Below are 9,077 nucleotides of genomic sequence, written 5' to 3'. Positions count from 1 at the left end.
GATTCAGAAACAGCCCTACTCATACATTTCATTGTAAAGATCACTGCATCCATGTTCATATGTAGATGTTTTGATTATTGTATGTATATTAACTTAAATTTCGAAAGAATTAATCCTTGTTTCCCCCGCTAGTGAGATGTATAGATATCTGAGATTAATTAAGGGAACAAGCCTTTGTTACTGAGTTCGTTGTAGTATAGATGAAGTTTGTGAGTATCTTCTCGAAAACTCTCACGAGGCTATAACTTCGTCCACTAGGGAATTTCTAGTGGTTTAAGGCCTTGTTGTATACGGTCAACGCAGCCGCACTCTGCGAAATGAGACTTAGTTTAGGTAACACATTTTTGGCCACTTATTGTTTTAATGTCTCCTCTTTGCTTGAGGACAAGTAAAGTGCTGTTTGAGGGTGGTGTGATAAGCACCCAAAACTGTAATACTAAACCCCGTAGAGACATAGCATTTTGGTTAATTATGTGTTTAATAATCATGAAATAATTATATTTTCGTACTTTTGCAGGTTTTCGTAGTTAACGTGAATACGATGATAAAACTTGCATCAAAGTACGGGAATACTGTGCATACTCGAAGTCTTCCCACTCAGCCCCAGTGAAGCCTAACAGAGCATGACTAGAGCCGAAGATTCCAAAGGGACAAAACCAGTGCAGAACGGGTCCACGTGTAAAGAAGCAGCAAACTTCTGAAGCTCACATCTTTCAAACCTGGATGCCGATTTCGGCAAGTGAACTGCCAAAACAACCAGGGCAACGAGCTCTACACAAAGACAGAAGGTTGTAAAAATGTCAAAATCCGGGCCGCCACTAGACACAGCACGTGTACCCACTTTGCGGGCTCACAAGAAATGATGAGTCATCATGCATAGACAAGTAGCAAGACACTTGTGTGCCAACTTGCAAATAAAGAAAAGACAAAACAAGCAATTAATACATGATTTGATGTTTGCAAATGAAGAAAAGACAAAACAAATTAATACATGAAAAGACAAACTTTGTTAATACAAAGTTTGGATGTTTATAAATAAGAAAGGACAAAACTTATAAATGAAAGGTTTCACGTGAGATTCAAAGAAGGAGTATATAGTTTGATGTTGGTGGCTAGAGAAAGAGATTTTTTCATTCTTGCATTTTAATTCCTTTGTTTTGCACTTTCATACAGTAGTAGGTCCTTTCTTTTAAAGCTTGTATTAGGTATAGTAAGTATTTCACTTCAATAAAATCTATTTTTCTTCAAGTTAAATTCCTGTTCTTCATTCACTTCTTTTTACTTATGAATTGCATACATCAAGAACAATCAATCCATCCAAGGACCATGAGCTAAAATCCTAATGATGCTCATGTGAGGATCAGGTTACATTTTAATGTTCCAGAATCACTACTTAGAAACTAGGTTTAGATTATACATCCGGTCCCAAAATGATTAAGTCTGGCCAAGTTTAGAGTGTTGATACTCTAGAACAGTCTCACGAGAGGCCCAGTTTACACTAGGTCCAGTCTCGTACGAGACCCAATGGTGGCCATTAGCCCTCTGGTTTGTCCAGCTGATGTAGAATCAAACCAAGAGCTGAAATGATATTCTAGAGATGGAATGTTAGTTCAACTCCTTATGCAAGTGAGATGAACTCAGATATGAGTGCATCTCACTAGGGATCGATACTCGACTCCGTCTCGGGTTTGTCTATGAACTCGAGACAGATTGGAGCTGTAGTGATATGGTACTCTAACTGTTCAAACTGACCTTGCATGAGTATGATTAACTTTTTCCTATATCTTTCTCTCTATTAGTTTATTTAGAAATCAATCGTCATAATTTTACGTTACTTGCATTCCAAGTTTTAATTAAGTAACAAACTAAAATCCTACTCACTAAAGGCTGTAAATCCAGTTGTGAACCTTGCCTAGCCCTAAGGTATGGACGATCCCTTACTCGACCTATGCTACCAACCCACGTGAGTAAGGTAACTTGACTAATCGGACGTTTACGGACTTTGGACTTTGGACTGCGAACTCAAAAGGACAAAACCCTAAATGACTAATTATCACATTACATGAGTACCACACATCTTGCACTCGCTGCCCGATTCGGGGTATCAAAATAGCCGACCTAGCACCAACGCCAGGGTTGAGCACGACTCAACTATAATTACCACGCAGTGGTTAATTATTAGTCAAATTCAATCCACAGTCCCCCAAAAGGACCGCAAATCAACTTAACACCAACGCCAGAGTTAAGAACAATTCAACTGTTATTGCCATGCAAAAGCTAATTATTAGTCAAATACAATCCAAAGTACCCCCAAATGGATTACAAGTCAACTTAAGGCCTTTGAAAGGTTTAAGTTTGACTCAACTATAATTACCACTCAAAAGCTAATTATCAGTCAAGAATCAGTAAGAAGTTCCCCCAAAATGAACAACTCAATCAATACACAGTACACCTAAGGACACAAGGAAACCTAGGTGCTAACTACGCACATCTATCAGATCATACACAAACACTTACGACCTACAAGCATCAGACGATCTAACAAAGTTCAACAGGTCATCGAGTCTACTACTATGCAGCACAGGTCATCAAATAACAAATCAAAAAGCAATGGAAGCAATCATATTCATGCAAAATTCAAAGACAATCTCATTCAAAAGCAAGTAAGTAATTTAAATATTTTCACTTAATACAATCTCGGTTAGACACTAGAGGCCCCCAGGTTATCTTGGGAAAACGACCTCAGCATCCCCATCAAAAATAGAAGTATCAATATCAACAACAAAAGAGAATATTGTTCAAACACTTCGTCCATCATCAAAACAACTGACAAGAAGAACAAGATCAATTGACACAAAGAAGATTCTCCACATTCAAGGGGTCTAGTTGGCAGCCCTCTTCACCAACAGAGCTGCTAGCCGGATCACCACTTGCATTTAGCACTTCTGTGGCAACATCTTCAGTGGGCTGAGAAGCAGGAGCAGCACCCAGGTCGGTTGGTAGATCAGATCGTCTACTAGCATCTGCAACAGTACTTTCTATAGTTACTGTTACAGCCCCACTTTCAACAGATCTCTTGAAGGTTTTGTACTTACGTTCTAGCTCCATATAATCATCCACCAGACGTAGACATCACCACTCTCTACCAGGTCAACCAAGTCATTATATTCATTCTGAGCTAACTCAGCAATGGCCTGCACATTTTTGCACTCTGCAACCCAATGCCCTACCTCCACCCATGAAGCGTCAAGAGATGGTTGCAACAAGACTACCTTCCCAGCCAAATCCCCAACCAGAGCCCTCAGCCTCACCACTTCAACCCATTCCACCCTTGCACAGCTAACAGCTTGTCATAGGCCTCCTTGGCAACCTCTAGCTCCTTCTTGTACAGGTCGGAGATAGCTGCCATCTCCCTCAGCTTCCTGTACATCTCCAAAACCTGACAAGATAACAAAGTAAGTCAGAAATCAATATCACAAAGCACAAAACAAATCATAGGTCGGAGTTAAAGCAGATCGAGCGATCCATATCTTTCAGATTCGCCTCCAGATCGTTCCCCGTCTCCAGCTGATGTCTATCTCCATCCAGGGCAATAATTTCCAGTAACCCATTTGCAACTAGTGAAGACTTGAAGCTACAGTCCCTTTTCTTCACCAGTCGCGACAACCCACTCACGGGGTCGTAGTAGGTAACCGTTATATCCAGAACGTTAGAATCTCCAGCCTTGTCACCTGGGGATGCACTCCCCAACCCCTTGCACTTTTGGGCAGCTAGCTCAGTCTAACTAGCTTTCTTCTTGCCCCGGGCATCAGCCACCCCAACATCTACCGCCAGCTCCTTCAGGTTCTTCCTCTTCAAAGGAGCCCGATATGATGAGGTACGACCTTCCACTGAAATAGTTCGTTCCTCATACTCAGTTCAAGTCCTCTTAGCCCCCTCAGGCTCAACCACCTCAGATTGCCTCTTCAACTGAAGCCTGCGAAAGGGAGTAGGAGTATCACCACCTCCCCCAGCACTCCCATCTCCATGACTAGCCCTATCACCTTCACCCACCTCAGCTCGTCTGGACACAGGACGGCTACTAGAGCCTCCTCCAGCAGTTCTCACTCCATAAATAGGTGCTCTCCTTTGGTCCTCTTTTTCCATCTCAGTATCCGAGCTAGAATCAGAGATATCAAATACTAGCTTTCGAGCCCTCTTCTTCTGCTCAGCTTTCTTCTTGTTGATCTTCGCTCCACCTCGTTTCTTGAAGTAATGCGCAACCTCCCCCAAGACAGCTCGTTTCTCCTCCTAACTCAAACAAGCAAAATCTTCGATAACCCACCCCGGTGCTTGTACGCCCACGAATATCAACCTCTGCAAAAATAAAATAAACTGATCAGAACGTTCAAAATATCAACTACGACCTATAAAATAGTGACCTACCATCCCATTTTATAGTTCGATTCGCCAACTCCTAATCAGGAGGACTATAATTTCCCACAACCAATAACGGCCTACGCCCCCAATCTTCCTTACTCACCCCCACAATCACAGCAGATTTCCCCTTCACTACCTGCAAACTAAAGTTCATTGTAGATGACCTCTTCACAGAGAAATGCTCTAACACATCTGATAAACAGATGTTATAACCCCTCTCATTCAACAAATCCAACACATGGAAAACCCTCCAACTATTCCCTACGAACTGACAAGGGGCCTTTCCATAAAAGTTCAAAACTTCCACAGTAAGCCGTGAGAATGGAAACCTCATCATAGCCTTCAATTGACCATAACAAACCACAACACCCCCATCCCGAGGAACGTAATCCAAGCCAAGCACATTCCTCTCTCCACCCAAGTCGTATACAGCCAGGTCAAAGTCCACCCAGCCAAACTCCTCCCTCAAAGCAGCAGTACAATCTATCGACCTAGGTACCGCCTCCTCAACCATTGTCTCCAATGAGAAAGATGATGACGCCTCACCTCCACTACGTGCCCTAACGCCAACATCTCCATCACTTACAGTTCACTCTATCTACTGATCCAACTCCATTTCCCCACTCAAACTATCACTAGTAATCGACATTACAAAAGCAAAAGAAATAAAAGATTAATTTTTTGAAGTTCAAAAGAGACGCACCTGAAGACGAAAGGTTGGAAAGGTTTTTTATTTTTCTTTCACTCTGCTTTTTCTTCCTTTGTTGATAGAATGAAGAAATGAAAAACCTTCACACGCAAAAAACCCTTCAGCTGCACAAATCTCGAAAACTGACAAAACGTTTTGCCTTCTCCCAAAAAGCAATCATAACCTCGCCCACAAACCGCCGCGATTTGGGCCCATGGATCAAATCTAACAGTTCCTGCACACTTTCCAAACCCATTCAAACGAACCAGCTATATGACACATGTTTGAAAGCTTTATTTTATCTTTTCTTTTCACACCATAGCTGTCCAAAGAATAAATAAAATAAAGGGGGCTGTGTAAGTACCCTCCATTCTACATTCATATCACTACAGCACGTACACGTGTCCACACTCCAGGTCATATCTTCACAGCTCGTACATCACCAGCTCGTACCAAGCCATCATGACGTAACAACGACCCAGACTCAGGTCGCCCCAAATATTAGATACAGCCATATATGGAAGCAAATGATCTACTATGATTCTGGAGCTCAGTCAACGCACCAATCAAGGAAACATTTACTTTGTAACATCAGGAGTAATGAAGAATTATCAAGATAGCACAAAATAGGGATCTACACTTGACAACAGCCTAGAGCAAATAAGGAAAATCAGCTCAAATATCTATAAGTAGATAGAGATTAACAATGGCAGAGCTAGGAATTTAAGTGAGGGTGAGCCAGTCAGAAACCAAACATAAAAAAAAATAAACCAAGCATTAAGAAAAAATACACTACTTTTTTTTTAACTAAAAACTCAAACCCGATCACAAAACAAGTATATTTCGAACATAAAAAAATCATATAAAATGATTGCAATAAATGTAATATAAAAAAAGAAAAAAAAAATAATTCAATCTAAACAAGTACTTCTTCATATAAGTTGTCCTCGGTGGCTTTCTTTTTAGTCATCCTTCTTCATCTTTTGGAAGCGTTGCAAGATCAACTCGGTATCAATGCTATCAAATACTTTGGCATCCGTCATCCGTCATCCGATTACAACGACTTTTCTTTGATCAAATACTTTGGCATAGCTATTTAAACAATTAAAATAAACCACCAATCAATTTAATTGAAATTGCACTAATTAAAATAAACCACCAATAATGTGCACAAAATAAAATAATAATCACAAACATATAAAAATCTAAATAATATGGTTTAGAAATCAGTACAAAAAGACGACAAAAAATTAAATAATATATATAAGGCTTACCTAGTTACTTCCACAAAACCGATAGGTGTAGTAAAAGTGTTTGTTTGGTTAGAAGAATAGAAAACTTAAATTTTAATAAATAAAGTAATAGAGAATTGAAGAGAGGAGAAGTAGAATATGTGAGGGTTTTTTTCTTTATGTTTTTTTTTTTTATAAATAGGAGAGAAACTTGAGTTTATATATGGGTGTGTTTTTTTCGGAGGAGTGATTGTTGGGTTTATATCTCCCGAGTCACGTTTGTACACCAATTACATCACACGTCAGCACAACACATGGGCCTTTTGTTTTTTTGTTTTTACTTGTTTCCTTTCTACACATCGACCAAGTACAACACATCCACTCATCAAGTACATAGTACATCAGCACATGCCCATTTTTACTTGCGCATGATAACTCAAGTTGAGGATACGCCACATGCCCATTTTTACTTGCGCCTTATAACTATATATATGATTTTTATTTTATTTTTTGGTAAAGTTGAGGGTACGCCAGGGTGTACCCTGGCCCCTTTAGCTCCGCCACTGGAGATGAACTAGGTAAGGCTTGATTCAAGTTTATCCCAGGAAAGTAGTCAACTCTTGTCTAAAGAAAAAGTGAAGTCATTCCCTACCAAACTCAATATCAGGTTGTAGACACAAAATCCACACCTCTATACTCTTTTTCTCAGTACACCCGGCTTGTGCTCGGAAAATTTTACAAAACCAACTGAGATATGACCCGGGTTTCTTTTCACTTAAAATCTCCACGATGATTATCGAAAGTATTTTTGACTATCATCGAATCAGAAAACTCGTTTACAATTCTATCGGTTTTCGGTTTCTGAAATTGTGAATATCGATTTAGACAAGTGTTAGGTAGTTCTTTGTTGGGAAGGAGAGAGATTGATCGTAGTTATTGTATGTTGTGAAGGAATTGTGTCGACCTCATAGTTAGGACTCAAAGTTCTCATTGACAACGATATGGCTTCTACGTGCTTTATAAATAGAGGCATTCGATTCTATAGCAAATCAACCATCGCAACTTTATTGTCCATCCCCGATTCATCGGTGAAATATAATCTCTCCATCTTGTTGTTCTTGTTATTCCACTATTCCAGCTTATCCAACAATCCGACCCATTCCTTCTTCTTACCAATACCATTTGGTGTGGACGGACGGCATAAATTGTACGTGTCGTCCATATCGATTTAATACTTCCAAGTATAAATGGTTTTGAAGGTTTTGGCATGCATGCTAAAAGCATCAAATATCTGATATGCACCTTTTTAGCATGTCCATCCCCATTGAACTTGCTCTTAAACATACTCAAGTAAACTGAGATTGCTGGCCATTCCCTACAGAAAACAGCTCAACCCCAACGCTAGCTTTCATCTAATTAAAGTTTTCAATCACTTTCTTTTGCAGATAATCTCTACACTGAAAATGGAAACTATTGAGAACAATAATTAAAGTGGTTATAATGGCACGTACGTGGGACTGGACAACTACATATATAACAGGGTTACGTTCTTTACGATGATGATGAAACAACAACACATAGAATAGCAGAAATATATATATTTAATTTGTAGGGTTGCATGCAATTTGGCACAATTAATGGGATTTTTCGATATGCATATTTAATTTTGGACATACTGAGGAAAATATACATGTACGATTGATACACTACAATTATATTTTAAATGCTAAAGATTGTGTCACGTGGCAACATTGGAGATACTAATACCGATATTATAAATACTAGCATAGTCCATTTTGGGTTTAAACGTTTTTTGCCGGGATTGTTTCATTGTATGCTTTAAACGTTTGAGTTTACCTGTATTTTGGGTTTAATTTTTATAAAATGCTTAGTCCATTTTGGCGACATGGGGATGTAAAAAACGGGGAGAAAAACAGTGAGATGGAATGATAGATCATTAGGGAACCTTTATAGCTTAAAAAGCAAAGAAAAAGATAAATCTGAAATTTTCTGAAAAAAATATAAAAAAAATAAATCAGTCGAACCTCACATTTCAACAATCTAAAGGAATAATAACTACATAATATCCGTTAAAAACCACTGACGAATCTTACTTAATATACTACTCAAATTATGGACAATAGTACAGGACCTTGGTGGATTTGAACCACCATCTCTTGGGATGTATTTCACATTCAAGTGCTCTTCCATTGAGCTAAAGATCCACTTTAAAATGCCAATTTGCAACATAACCAAAGTTTAAAAGGAAATAGACAATAAATATTTAAAAAGAAAATTAAATAGTACCTTCACTCTTGGAGAAAAGACATGTTACCAAAATTAAAGGGGTTTTTCCTTTTGTGGAAAAGAACAAAAGAAATATCATATTCAGTCATTGGTGATTAAGAGACAACATGGAAACATGGAGACACACAAGCATACACACTGAAAGAACAAAATGCACACCGCCACATGTCATGTTGCTAGATATATACGACATAAAAATCAGTTTAGATCTTTGGAATGAAATTGGTCATACTTGCATCATTTGTTGTTTTTGTTGGCTACCACATACCTGTATATTATGTTTTTCTGGGAATATATAAGTGAACTTAGCTGTGAGTTAAACATATTACGGTATGAATTAGAACTCGATCTCAGGAAGAACTACTTACATATCACCTTTTTGGGGGTTTATCCGAATCACTGACATTGCTAGTGTAGGCAGGAGTATAGAT

The sequence above is a fragment of the Coptis chinensis genome, chromosome 8, assembly GCF_015680905.1.
Source record: "Coptis chinensis isolate HL-2020 chromosome 8, ASM1568090v1, whole genome shotgun sequence".
Taxonomy (NCBI): domain Eukaryota; kingdom Viridiplantae; phylum Streptophyta; class Magnoliopsida; order Ranunculales; family Ranunculaceae; genus Coptis; species Coptis chinensis.
Note: the sequence above shows the minus strand (reverse complement) of the source record.